The following is a 14,251-nucleotide window of genomic DNA, read 5'->3' on the forward strand; positions in this document are numbered from 1 at the left end:
GGGAGGGGAAAGGATTGGCGGGGAGGTGAAAGTATTGGCGGGGAGGGGAAGTTGTGGTGGGGAGGGTAAACAAGTGGTGGCAAGAAGAGGAGAGGGGAGAGAGAGTGATGGAGGGAGGGTGAGGTATTGTGGGAGGGGAATGGAGGGAGGGAGAGGGGTGAAGAAGGATTGAGGGAGAGGGTGAAAGGGAGGGGAGGGGGAGGGACAGGGGGATAGGGAGGGAAGGGTAGACGGGTGAGATGAGAGGGCATAAGAGGGGACGAAAAAGAGAGGGGAGTCGGGAGTAGACGAGAGAGGAAAGGAGTGGTAGGGAGTTGAGGGAGGGGTGTGGGAGATGAGGGGAGGGAGGAGAGCGGGGAGGGGGAGCCTGTAGAGGACGGGGATAGGGAGGGGGAGGGGTGAGTAGGGAGTGTGGGAGAAGGGATTGAGAGAGTGGGAGGGAGATAGGGAGGCAGAGTGAGAGGGAGGGGAGAGAGAGGGGTGAGGGGGAAGGGGAGGAGGGAGTAGGGGAAGAGGGGTGAGGGGGCAGGTGTTGGGGAGGGGAGTAGAGGAGGGGAAATGTGCAGTAGGGAGAGGAGGCTGGAGTGGGTTGAGCACAGGTGGGAGGGGAGAGGGAGGGAGAAGGAGAGGGAGAGGGAGAGGGAGAGGGAGAGGGAGAGGGAGAGGGAGAGGGAGAGGGAGAGGGAGAGGGAGAGGGAGAGGGAGAGGGAGAGAGAGAGAGAGGGGGGGGTTCCTCACATGGTTGGAGGTGGAGGAGACGCAGAAGATCTGGACAGGGAAGGCAGAGTGGACAGAAGAAGGAAGGGAAGAAGGGATGTAATGGGTAACAGAGGTTTATGCCAGGAGGACTGTGAGAGTGCAGCTGCTGGAGAGACCATTCAAACACCCATTTCAGGGAGAGTAATGCTGGAAGTTGAAGTCATTTATGTTGGAGGTTACAGCATGTTCAGCAACTGGATGGTAAAAAGTTTGTGGTTTGACACAATTTGGAGGATGCCATTCTTGCGAGTAGATACTTGGTTACTTGTTGTGTACACTTTCACTCATAACCCCACCTTTTATAGTGCAGGGAATAACCATGGCTGGACTGCATTAGGAGGGAATGGATGGTTGTATGGGACAGGGTCTCGCAACTGGTTCGACTGAAGAAAATGACCCATGCAGTACAGGACTGAGAGCAGGATTGGAAGCCAGTCTGAAACAGGGATAGACAAGGATATTCTGTGCATTTGGTGGACAACAGAACATTAAATTAGGTGATGTGTGTAATATCTGTTGAAATAATAATAATAAGAAGAAGAAGAAGAAGAAGAAGAAGAACAGAACATTAAATTAGGTGATGTGAGTAATATCTGTTGAAATAATAATAATAATAATAATAATAATAATAATAATAATAATAATAATAATAATAAACCCCGTGGAGGCCCAGGAAAAGAATAGGTCACCGGTATGTTCTGCCAGTCGTAAAAGGCGACGAAAAGAACAAACCACTAATAGGGCTAACCCCCCTTTTAGTGTGAGTAGTTGGTTCAAGACAGAACTAATGAAGCCTCGGACAAGCACGGTCATGTCCGGGGACGACACTTGAACCCTATGCCCATCCACAATGGTAACGACACTGCTAGCCACACTGAAAATGATTTAAATCCAAATAGAGGTGTTTTGCAGGATATGCTTCCTGCATCCACTCTAGAAGGAAAACAAAGACAGAGGATGAGATGGTCAGATGAAGTTAACTGACACCTCATGTTCTGTTATTACCAAGCAACAAACTTAAGAACCAACACAACTGGTTACAGATCACAAGTATACACAACATTTAATATCAGATACCCAGAATTAAAATTTTTAACAGAACAACGACTAGCTGATTAGATCCGTGTAATAATAAAAAATAACAGGATACCCCCAGCCAGAATAAGAAAACATCAAACAACAAGTACAACAAATACTGGAACAAAATAATGTGCAATCAGAAGAAGAAGAAGAAAATACAGTAATGGGCTCAAACATCTCAGAGCAAACAAACAAAGAACAACATGCATCAATTAAACAATAAGAGGAAAACAAAATCTTAAGACAGCCACCAGAAAAAGCACAAATAGAACACGAAGTGACACACATGTTAGTTATAGAAGAAAAATTTCAGCTGACATATATAGAATACAAAGACACAAATACAGACATAAGACCATTCCTGCATAGACCACCAAATAACCCACAAGTCAAAACAACAATAACAACTATCAACACAATCATACACAACAAAATAAATTAAAATACAACTATGGAAGAGTTACAACTACTGGTTTATATAGGAGCACTCACTACACTAAATATCCACACTAGGCAGAGATCAGAACAAACCAACACACAGAAGAAACCCACAAAACCAGCATGGCAACGCAGGCTACAGATCAGAATAGAATAACTGAGAAAAGACATTGGACAGCTAACACAATTTATAAGAAATGAAATATCAGACAAGAAACGAAAAAGGTTAGATAAAATCTCACAACAAGAAGTGATACAGCAATTAGATGAAAAGAAGCAGAAATTACAAGCATTGGCCAAATGACTTAGGAGACACAATAAAAGTGAAAATAGAAGGAAACAAAATCAAACATTCAATACAAACCAAAAGAAGTTTTACCAGACAATAGTTAACACAAACATTAAAATAGATAATCCACCAAACATAGCAGACATGGAACACTTGTCGAGCAACATACGGTCAAACCCGGTACAACATAACAGGCATGCACGGTGGATACAAGCAGAAACAGACACATATAAGATGATACCACAAATGCCTGAAGTGATAATTTTGCAACATGAAGTCACCCGAGCAATTAATTCTACGCACAATTGGAAAGCCCTTGGAAAAGATACAATAGCAAATTTCTGGCTAAAGAAGTTCACCTCAACACATTCACATATAACTAAATTATTTAACAATGATGTAAATAAAATAGAAAGAAACTTCCACATGGGAAAAATATATTAAAAACAAAGATTCCAAGACTTACCAAGCGGGAAAACGCCGGCAGACAGGCACAAGAACAAAACACACAAACACACACACAGAATTACTAGCTTTCGCAACCGATGGTTGCTTCTTCAGGAAGGAGAGGGAAAGACGAAAGGATGTGGGTTTTAAGGAAGAGGGTAAGGAGTCATTCCAATCCCGGGAGCGGAAAGACTTCCCTTAGGGGGAAAAAAGGACAGGTGTACACTCGCGCACACACACACACACACGCACACATATCCATCCGCACATACACAGACACAAGCAAACATATTTAGGCAAAGAGTAAGGGCAGAGATGTCAGTCGAGGCGGAAGTACAGAGGTGAAGAAATTGTTGAAAGACAGGTGAGGTATGAGCGGCGGCAAATTGAAATTAGCGGAGGTTGAGGCCTGGCGGATATCGAGAAGAGAGGATATACTGAAGGGCGAGTTCCCATCTCCGAAGTTCGGATAGGTTGGTGTTGGTGGGAAGTATCCAGATAACTCGGATGGTGTAACACTGTGCCAAGATGTGCTGGCCGTGCACCAAGTCATGTTTAGCCACAGGGTGATCCTCATTACCAACAAACACTGTCTGCCTGTGTCCATTCATGCGAATGGACAGTTTGTTGCTGGTCATTCCCACATAGAAAGCGTCACAGTGCAGGCAGGTCAGTTGGTAAATCACGTGGGTGCTTTCACACGTGGCTCTCCCTTTGATCGTGTACACCTTCCGGGTTACAGGACTGGAGTAGGTGGTGGTGGGAGGGTGCATACAAATACCTTCAGAAATGACTTCGTGACACTTAAATCTATACTCGATGTTAACTAATTTCTCTTCTTCAGAACACTTTCCTTGCCATTGCCAGTCTACATTTTATATCCTCTCTACTTCGACCATCATCAGTTATTTTGCTCCCCAAGTAGCAAAACTCCTTTACTACTTTAAATGTCTCATTTCGTAATCTAATTCCCTCAGCATCACGTGACTTAATTCGACTGCATTCCATTAGCCTCATTTTGCTTTTGTTGATGTTCATCTTATATTCACCTTTCGAGACACTGTCCATTCCGTTCAACTGCTCTTCCAAGTCCTTTGCTTTCTCTGACAGAATTACAATGTCATCGGGGAACCTCAAAGTTTTTATTTCTTCTCCATGGATTTTAATACCTACTCGAAATTTATTGTTTGTTTCTTTTACTGCTTGCTCAATATACAGATTTAATGGCATAGGGGAGAGGCTACAAACCTGCCACACTCCCTTCCCAACCACCGCTTCCCTTTCATGTCCCTCGACTCTAATAACTGCCATCTGGTTTCTGTACAAATTGTAAATAGCCTTTCGCTCCCTTTATTTTACTCCTGCCACCTTCAGAATTTGAAAGAAAGTATTCCAGTCAACATTGTCAAAAGCTTTCTCTAAGTCTACAAATGCTAGAAATGTAGGTTTGCCTTTGTTAATCTAGCTTCTAAAAAACGTCATAGGGTCACTATTGCCTCACGTGTTCTCATATTTCTACGGAATCCAAACTGATCTTTCCCAAGGCTGGCTTCTACCAGTTTTTCCATTGGTCTGCAAAGAATTCGCGTTAGTATTTTGCAGCTGTGACTTATTAAACTGATAATTCGGTGATTTTCACATCTGTCAATGCCTGCTTTCTTTGGGACTGGAATTGTTATATTATATTATATTAGATTATATTATTATTATATTATATCTAGGATACAGACAAAAAATAGGAATAGATAATACAAATATTAAAGAAGAACTAAAAGAAAAATATAGACAAAAGACTAACAAAAATACTGAAAACAGAACTGACAGCAAGAAACAAGACAAAAGCTATACTTACTTATGCTATACCAATATTGACCTACTCATTTGGAGTAGTGAAATGGAGTAATACAGATATAGAATACATCACATACATTCAGCAACAGAAAGATTCACATTAAGCAGAAAGGGAGGAGGAAGGGGATTTATCGACATAAGAAACCTACATTATGGACAGATAGACAATTTAAGAAAATTCTTTCTAGAACGAGCAGTAACTAGCAAAATACACAAAGCAATCACTCATATAAAAACATCAGCTACACCACTGCAATTTCATAACCACTTCTACAACCCTTTAGATCACATAACATCAACAGATAGGAAGAAAGTAAATTGGAAAAAGAAAACACTACATGGCAAGCACCCGTATCATTTAACACTGCCACACATCGATCAAGACGCATCCAACACATGGCTAAGAAAAGGCATTATATACAATGAGACGGAAGGATTCATGATTGCAATACAGGATCAAACAGTAAACACCAGATATTACAGCAAGCATGTTATTAAAGATCCCAATACCACAACAGATAAATGCAGACTTTGCAAACAACAAATAGAAACAATAGATCACATCACAAGCGGATGTACAATACTAGCGAATACAGAATACCCCAGAAGACATGACAATGTAGCAAAAATAATACATCAACAGCTTGCCTTACAACATAAACTTATAAAAAAACACGTTCCCACATACAAGTATGCACCACAAAATGTACTGGAGAATGATGAATACAAATTATACTGGAACAGAACCATTATAACAGATAAAACACCACCACATAACAAACCTGACATGATACTCACCAATAAAAAGAATAAATTAACACAACTGCTCGAAATACCCATACCCAATACAACAAATATACAGAAGAAAACAGGAGAAAAATTGAAAAATACATCCAACTGGCTGAGGAAGTCAAGGGCATGTGGCATCAGGATGACATTATACCAATTATACTATCAACTACAGGAGTCATACCACACAGTATCCACCAGTACATCAATGCAATACAGCTACATCCAAACGTATATATACAACTACAGAAATCCGTAATTATTGATACATGTTCAATTACCCGAAAGTTCCTAAATCCAATGTAACAGTTAAAAGGAAGTCATGCTTGATCAAGGTCCGCGTCACTTTCCATTTTTAACCAGACATAACGTCTGAGAAAGGAAAGAAATAATAATAATCTGCTGCATCAAAAGTATAAAATGGAGGAAAGCAACAAAGTTATATATGAGGCAATATGCTGTGAGAGAGGCACACTAGGCCACAAGAGTCAGCAAGAGGAAGACCTCAGTCCGGGCTTGGGCTTCCTCAAATACGCTCTGCAGCCAGTACAATGTAAATGACTGTTATTAGTTAGCTCTGAGAAAGGATATCACCTGAAACCACAGGAGCATTTTCAGTCTCATTGGCCACTTAATTTCCCTTTATTTTATTTATTAGCCTTTGTCCGAAGACCGTACTTTTGTGCTACGTTTCTGCTGAATAACTCAAAAATATAAGAATTTGTACTTACCTTCACATTCTTAGGCTCTTTCTGCCTCGACCTCTTCTTATTTTTATTTACAACTACTTCTTTTCTCTCATTTAAGTTCACACTGGGTGGCAACGAGGGACCAATTATCTTTGACGAACGATTGAAAAATAATCAAGAATTTCAGTCACTATAAAGATTCTATTTCTTCTTACAGTCTTTCATTTTACAACTTTACACTATACTACAGGAAATGAACTACATTATCATTACCAATAACACTGTTGTCATCTAGAGTACATGGTTTCTTTTCTGTGTGAAGCTGTTCTCTTTTCTCCCCACGACTATTTAATGACACAGCTTCCTGTTCAGATTGTTTTACTGTTCTTTGGTCACGATTTCCACCTGTATCTTGATTTCTCTTTCGATTATTTTGTTCTTCTTTGTCTGCTTCTTTCTGTTCTTGCTCTTCCTCTTCATCCTCTTCCTCTTCCTGTTCTTCTACACCTTCCAACTTTGAATCAACATCTGGTATTATTTTATGGGACACCTAGAAGTTAAAATAGCATTGTTCAGCCTACTTCATCACACATGAATGAATGGTTTTCAACACTGTGCTTATCAAAAATATGGTCCAATTATAGGTGTATGAAAAGAGCACACTGAACTGCAAATTCTGCTTGGATACACTTCCAAACACAAAAGAAAAGGGCTTGTGCTTATTATTCATGTCTATTAATTGCTGGTGTGTGTATTTAACCTTTAACTATGCTGTAGAAATACATAAACTAAATCTCTAAATAGTTTTCATCCAAGTTAACTGTTCATAACCTGTCTACCTTTTTACTTCATACAGTTATTTGTCTGTCATGTTTATGTCACCTACCAACCCTACAAAGAGTACAGACTCCCTGTCATCTGAGAAGTTTCATTCTATCAATATTATGAAAAGGATAACTGCTACTCACCATATAACAGTGATGCTGAGTCACAGATAGACACAACAGAATGACTGTCACAAAATGAGCTTTTTTGCCATCAAGGCCAAAAGTAGACAGACACACACACACACACACACACACACACACACACACACACACACACACACACACACGACCACAGTCTCTGACCAGATTCTGGCTTCAGGTGCCAGACACTTTGGTTGTGTGTGTGTGTGTGTGTGTGTGTGTGTGTGTGTGTGTGTGTGTGTGTGGTCTATTTTCAAGAAAGGTCTTGTTGGCCAAAAGCTCGTTTTGTGACAGTCTTTTCGTTGTACCTATCTGCGACTCAGCGTCTCCACTATATGGTAAGTAGCAACTATCCTTTTCATAACATTGTTTCATTCCATCCTGGATTTTATATCATTTAAATTTCATTCTATATGTCAAATCTTTCTGCGCTATATGAAGAGAACTAGTGTGCTGTTAGACACAGCAAACTTTCTGTTTTCTTCCTCTATCTTTCTTTCAATAAAATAAAACCTTTTACGTCTCGTCAAGAGTGATACTACTGAGACATTGCAATAGTTAACTAAACAACTAGAGGGGAAGCAAACTAAATCAATACATGCTGTGAATTCAATCCCTCCAAAATTCAATTTCAGTGTTTCATTACTGTGCCACTTTTTTGGTCTATCTCAGCTAATATTATCTAGATACTTTCCATAGTCAAAAGAAAATGAGACAGATGGAAAAAAAGTAAGCAAACTGTTTATTACTTGAAAAGTAATCAGCACAATTGTTAACACATTTGTTCCACAGTCAATACTTTTAATATAAAAATGTTTATGGCTGCCTACAGACTTACGATTGAACTTATGTGCACATGTCTTCATCCAAAGCATACAGACTGCCATGAATCTCTTCCTTCAGGGTGTAATCATGATTCTGTATGCATTTTCAAACGTTTTTGCATGTAGTCATTGACCACCTTGTCTCAGGAGATTAATTTGGCAATAATAAACAGTTTAATTAATTTTTCCATCTGTCTTTTTTTGTCTGACTTCATCTTACACATATAACGACATAAGGTATGCTTTCTTACAATTTTAAAGGAACAACATCAGAAGACAAATGTGGACATGAAAAAGAAAACCTAACGAAGAAGTATTTAATTATAAAGTGAGTGAATATGGTTTAGTTACCTTGCTCATCTGTTCGTCCTTTACTTTTCTTTTGACTGCGGCAACTAATGCAACTCTGTTGCTAGTCTGCAGTTTTGATAGCTCTTCACTAGGGACAAGTCACTCCTGAGTGACTGTAATTGAATCTGTAAACAAAAATAAGTCTGTTAGTTTATTTACGATGTTTACTACAATTCTGGCGTACTGTGTTCTATAGACACATAGTACTGTCTTAAAAGTCATAAAACTACTCATGTACACTGAAGTTGTTTACTACATATTCTACCTGCAGAATTACACTTAACTGCAGAGGTCAAGCTACACACTTCTTGGTTCCTTCCTAATCCCCTCAAGAATCACGTATCACCTATATTGTCACTCTTGTCAGATTCTTATAAAAAACTGCACACACCAGTGATTATTAGCCTTATGAGAAATATCTCATGCAGTGCACTTCAGATAATATATCTGCCAGTATCCGATACCACGCACAGGGCATCATTCTGCTATATGAGGTCGGCAATAGCAGTTACGCAGGTTAGTGCAAGAGGTACCCACGAGTGATAGCTTTCATCAACTGCCAGCAGCCTGAAGGGCACTTCCTGTCAGATCACTGCTGCCAGTGGTATGCACCATACAGATAAAGGCAGCCGTAAAGAGCCTTCAATCTCCAGTGGTTTGGTTTCAGAGTCAGGTGTAGGTTTGGTAGATGGAAGAATACCACTTGCGGAGGGGTGGGAAGTATAATGGGCAGGACACTTCTCATTTCAGGGCACGACACGAGGTAATCGAAACCCTGGTGGAGAATGCAATTCAGTTGCTCCAGTTCCGTATCATACTGAGTTACGAGGGGACTGCTCCTCTGTGGCTGGACTGTCGAACTTTGGGAGGTGGTGGAAGACTGGAAAGGTAAAGCACAGGAGATTTGTTTTTGTACAAGGTTGGGAGGATAATTATGGTCAGTGAAGGCTTCCGTAAGACCCTCGGTATATTTCGAGAGGGACTGCTTGTCACTGCAGATGTGATGCACACTGTACGGAAGGGACTTCTTGGTATGGAATGGGTGGCAGCTGTCAAAGTGAAGGTTTTGCTGATGGTTAGTAGGTTTGATATGGATGGAGGTACAGATGTTGCCATCTTTGAGGTGGAGGTCAACATTTAGGTAGGTGGCTTGTTGGATTGAGGAGGACCAGGTGAAGCAAATGGGAGGATAGTTGTTGAGGTTCTGGAAGTATGTGGGTAGGGTGACCTCACCTTCGATCCAGATAGCAAAGATGCCATCAACCCAAAAAGCCACCTTCCTAAAAGCAATACCTCCACTTCGACAACTGCCACCCATTCCATACTAGGAAGTACTTCTGTACAGTATAGCCGCCCCTGGTTGTCGCATCTGCAGTGATGAGCAGACCCTCTTGAAATATACTGAGGGTCTGATTGAAGCCTTCACTTGACCATAAGTACAAAAACAAATCTTCCATGCCTTATGTTTCCTGTCTCCCACCACCTCCCACAGACCCACCGTCTGTCCACAGAGGAGTATTCTCCCTATAACTAAGTAACACCCAGGACTGGAGCAACTGAATCGCATTCTTCGCCAGGGTTTCGATTAATTCTTGTTGTGCCCTGAAATGAGAAATGCCCTGCCCACCCCACCCACAGTGGTATTCCGCCATCCATCGAACCTACACAATATACTCGTCTATCCTTATACAACCCCTGCTCCCAGGGGTCATACCCCTGTGACAGACTTAGATGCAAGACCTGTCCCACAGATCCTCACACCACCACCTACTACAGTCCAATCACAAACATCATCTATCCCATCAAACGCAGGGCTACCTGTGAAACCAGTCACGTGGTCTACAAGCTAAGCTATGTAGGCACGACAACTGACAAGCTGTCTGTCCGCACGAATGGCCACCGACAAACTGTGGCCGAGAAACAAGTGTGGCCACCCTGTTGCCGAACATGCTGCCAAAGATGATATCCTTCATTTCAGTGACTACTTCACAGCCTGTGCCATGTGGATCCTTCCGACCAACACCAGCTTTTCTGAACTGCACAGATGGGAACTTTCCCTGCAATACAGCCTACGTCCCTGTAAGCCTCCTGGCCTCAACCTACATTAGTCGCTGTCCTCACCCGTCCAGCCTCTTCCCTGCTTTCACTCCAGCACTACACAGCCACCATTCCACCACCACAGCAAGTCTTTTTTATTTATTTTTAATTTATTTCTCTCCTTTTCCACTACTCCCCCCCCCCCCCCCTCATCCCCACCTCTCCGCTGCCCACCACCCAACCTGCAGCGCTTCACTGTCCACCATCCCCGCCATACTATCCCTCCCCACCCCCACCCCAACCTCTTTCTTTCCCCCACCCAATCACCACTCCCATCGTGCACTGGTGCTGCTGCTCGCAGTGTAAATTCAGTTGCTCGAGACTGCAGTCGTTTGTGTGAGTTGCGTTTGCGTGAGTGTGTGTGTGAATGAGTGCGTTTATTGTTGACAAAGGCCATTGGCCAAAAGCTGTAAGTGTCTATCTGCGACTCGGCAATTCCGCAATATAGTGAGGGCAACTTTCCTTCTCATAATATTGTTACAGTCCATCCTGGGTTTTCCATTGTTTAATCCTAAATTTAGTTATACATTAACTTTTAGAAAAAAGTAAACATGAAATATTTAGAAACTGCTGCTGAATATAGAGAGTGAAATAAAAATTGGATTAATTACCAATAAAACTGAATTTTTTTTCTATTTAAGCCACAACACTGTTGTCAAAAACTTGGCATTGTGGTCCTAAAGTCCTTTGCGCCCCTCTTATACAGTGATAACATGGCTGCTGCACTCAAAATGGACAAATTACTTTGATATCAAAATACCTTATTCGTGACGGATAGCCACGGACCTCACCATGCTGAGATGGCTCACAGGCCACAACGATACAGTCAGTCATACTGTAGGGGCAATTGCATTGGTGGAATGTCTGTGGAATGGCAAGACAAACACGTGGTTCCTGATGAGGGACAGGAGTCTTTTCAGTAGTTTCAAAGGCAATGCATTTCAGTAGTTGCAGAGGCAACTGTCTAGATGATTGACTGATCTGTATTTGTAAAATTTAACCAATATTATCTTGCTAACTGCAACAGCGAATGGCTAACAGCTGGGGGAAACTACAGCCATTATATTTCCCACAGGTATGCAGCTCTACTGCAAGGTTAAGTGACGATGGCATCCTCTCGGGTAAAATATTCTGGAGGCAAGAGAGTCCCACATTTGAATCTCCTAGTGTGGACTACCACCATCAGGAGAAACAAAACAGGCATTCTACAGGCCACGGTATGGAATATTAGAACCCTTAACGGGGTATGTAGGTCAGATAATTTACAAACGGAAATGGATAGGCTGAAGTTAGATACAGCACACACAGCAATGGTGATGTCTATGATGATCAGACATGCTGCCCACATCTTAGAAGAAGACCTCACACATAAAACCAACAGATTCCTCGGCAACTGCTGTCTGCAGGGCTTGACACGCTCCTATCGACAGCACTACAGACAAAAGCAGATTACGCCATCTTCGTTTACACATACTGCGTGCAAATGGGTCCATCTATCGAGCTCTGCCCGTGTCTTGAAAAACCTGCAGTGTGACAACAACTACAAACACTGCACAACATTGTTAGTATTTCCTACAGTGAGTCGAACAGGCTCATAGCGATACTAAAGATTTGTATAATTTTACTTCACGGAACATATTGTAAGTAAATGTTTTGATGTTTCAGTCATTTTAAAAATGTTTGAAGTGTTCAAGGTTTGCCCAACCCACCTCATACACACTACGGACACAACAAACATTTCTGGTGACAACAATGATCTGTGTGGATTGGATCCATGGGATATGATTAAATATCACTGACTTCAAATGACATTACCTTAATAAACATTTTTTTCTATTTCAACAGTTTGGAAAATAGCTAAAATTTTTTTTCTTGCATTTTAAAGCCAAGTGTGGACCCCTCCTTTTCATTCTTTCAATGCAAAACACGTCTACTAGATAGAGCACAAAATTCAACTGGAGAACCAGTTTTCAGCCTACTAAATGTCAGGTGGACCACAATGTTCTTTCTTTTTTTCACAGGTAGGAGTGTGGTGATTTTTCTTGTGTAGGAAGCTGTTTCTCCAAGTAGAGCCCCAAACCTAACCTATGAGGACGTCACTAGGACAATCAATGATATTTTTTAGTCACAGATCTGTATAGATGCTGCACATTTCATGTTCTTCCGTATCTGCTGTTACATTAATCAGTATCACAAGGAATGGACCGATGAACTCGAGGAATGACTAGTAATGGTAAATTTAACTATGCCCTCGGATTTCCATTTGAAGACAAAATGCTTTCCAATACAATTATTCAGAGCACTGCTCACAACAGGATAGGGGCTGAGATTTTAAAGCATAACAATCTTAGTCTCTAAGCGGCCCATAACTGTTTGGCACCTGTTGGCAACAGCTGCAAGCTGGGGCATGAACTGTAAATGAAGTTTTCTTGCAGTTTCACACACTCTCATGTCTGTGCAACACATGACTATATACACTGCTTTTCCCACCAAGCTGAATGCCAAAATCGCCATAAGTCAGGACACACACAGCAAGTTGGTAGCAAAAGAATCATAAAAATATAAATTCTGTTTAACATAACCACGGATAGATTTCAGAAAATGAAAATCAATATCATCTCACACTCTGAATTCTCACCCACTCTTCATGGCAAAACTCACAGGAACCACAGATGTAAGCTAAATAATTGCAGACCTATGTGCACAGTGCAAAATTTTGCTCATTCAGATTAGCTCTCCTCAAATCGATGACCAGCAAAATGCTCCATAATTCACACATCATATGAAGCCGGTCTTCCAAAAGTCAGATATGACAATCACATGCAGAGGAATTACTGCATCTGTGCGTCTCTTCAGAGATTTGCAATTGCAGTGTACTGTTGTAGTTAGACACCACTGCTTTAGTCATACTAATTAATAAGTGCACATATAAGCAGTTGGGACACCCTAAGCTACAGGTATCATGTCTGCACCTCACAGTCTACAATGGTGAAAGTATCTCTGTTCTTGTGACATATACTTTGCAAGCAAAATATAAAAATATGATTACATTAACACAATTCAAGCTAATCTGAGCATAATCTAGTCCCAATATTTTTGGCACGGGCGCATTTAATTTGTACAGTTTAGATATTTAAGGTAACGTGCATGCTATCAGTAATCAAGTTTCCAAGGCCAGCATTCGGCAACTGTGTGAAAAATACAGACATTTGTTCAATGCCATATTGAGAAACCCAAAGAATTTTCTAAAGGGCATTACGCTTGAGGACGTTGCTCCACCAAAGTTTTACTACACACATCCAGTGCCTCACACTATTTGGGATGAAGACTGGAACAAATTGGTGTTTTCAAATCCTTTTCTGCAAACCAATGGGCATCTCCTCAGACAGACTTTGAGTAGTTTCTAAAGCTACACTTTATGATTAGACAGGTATCAATTCTTTCAACTTTCACATATCAAGGAGATTGTGGATCACCTTGTAGGTGAATGATTATTTGACAACATTGATATTTATGCTTATCTCAAACCTGGGAATGATGCAATCTGTAAACATAGGCTTTTAATAAATATTAAACCTGTTGAGAATGACGCAATCCATAAGTGTAAGCTTTTGATAAATATTAAACTCTATCCCATCGTTAACTACAGGTCCTCGCATCTGTGGGCAC

At 41.1% G+C, this 14,251-nt stretch overlaps 1 protein-coding gene across 1 annotated transcript in view; it reads right to left on the reverse strand.

Annotated features, from left to right (window-relative positions):
- The window catches only part of LOC126305094 (kanadaptin-like), a gene marked incomplete at its 5' end in the record, with an annotated part of 228,471 nt that overhangs the window by 17,639 nt on the left and 196,581 nt on the right, over nt 1–14,251 (reverse strand). The window contains 2 exon segments of the mRNA XM_049992011.1: nt 6,385–6,892; nt 8,486–8,610.

Source organism: Schistocerca gregaria, unplaced genomic scaffold, assembly GCF_023897955.1.
Source record: "Schistocerca gregaria isolate iqSchGreg1 unplaced genomic scaffold, iqSchGreg1.2 ptg000246l, whole genome shotgun sequence".
NCBI classification, from domain to species: domain Eukaryota; kingdom Metazoa; phylum Arthropoda; class Insecta; order Orthoptera; family Acrididae; genus Schistocerca; species Schistocerca gregaria.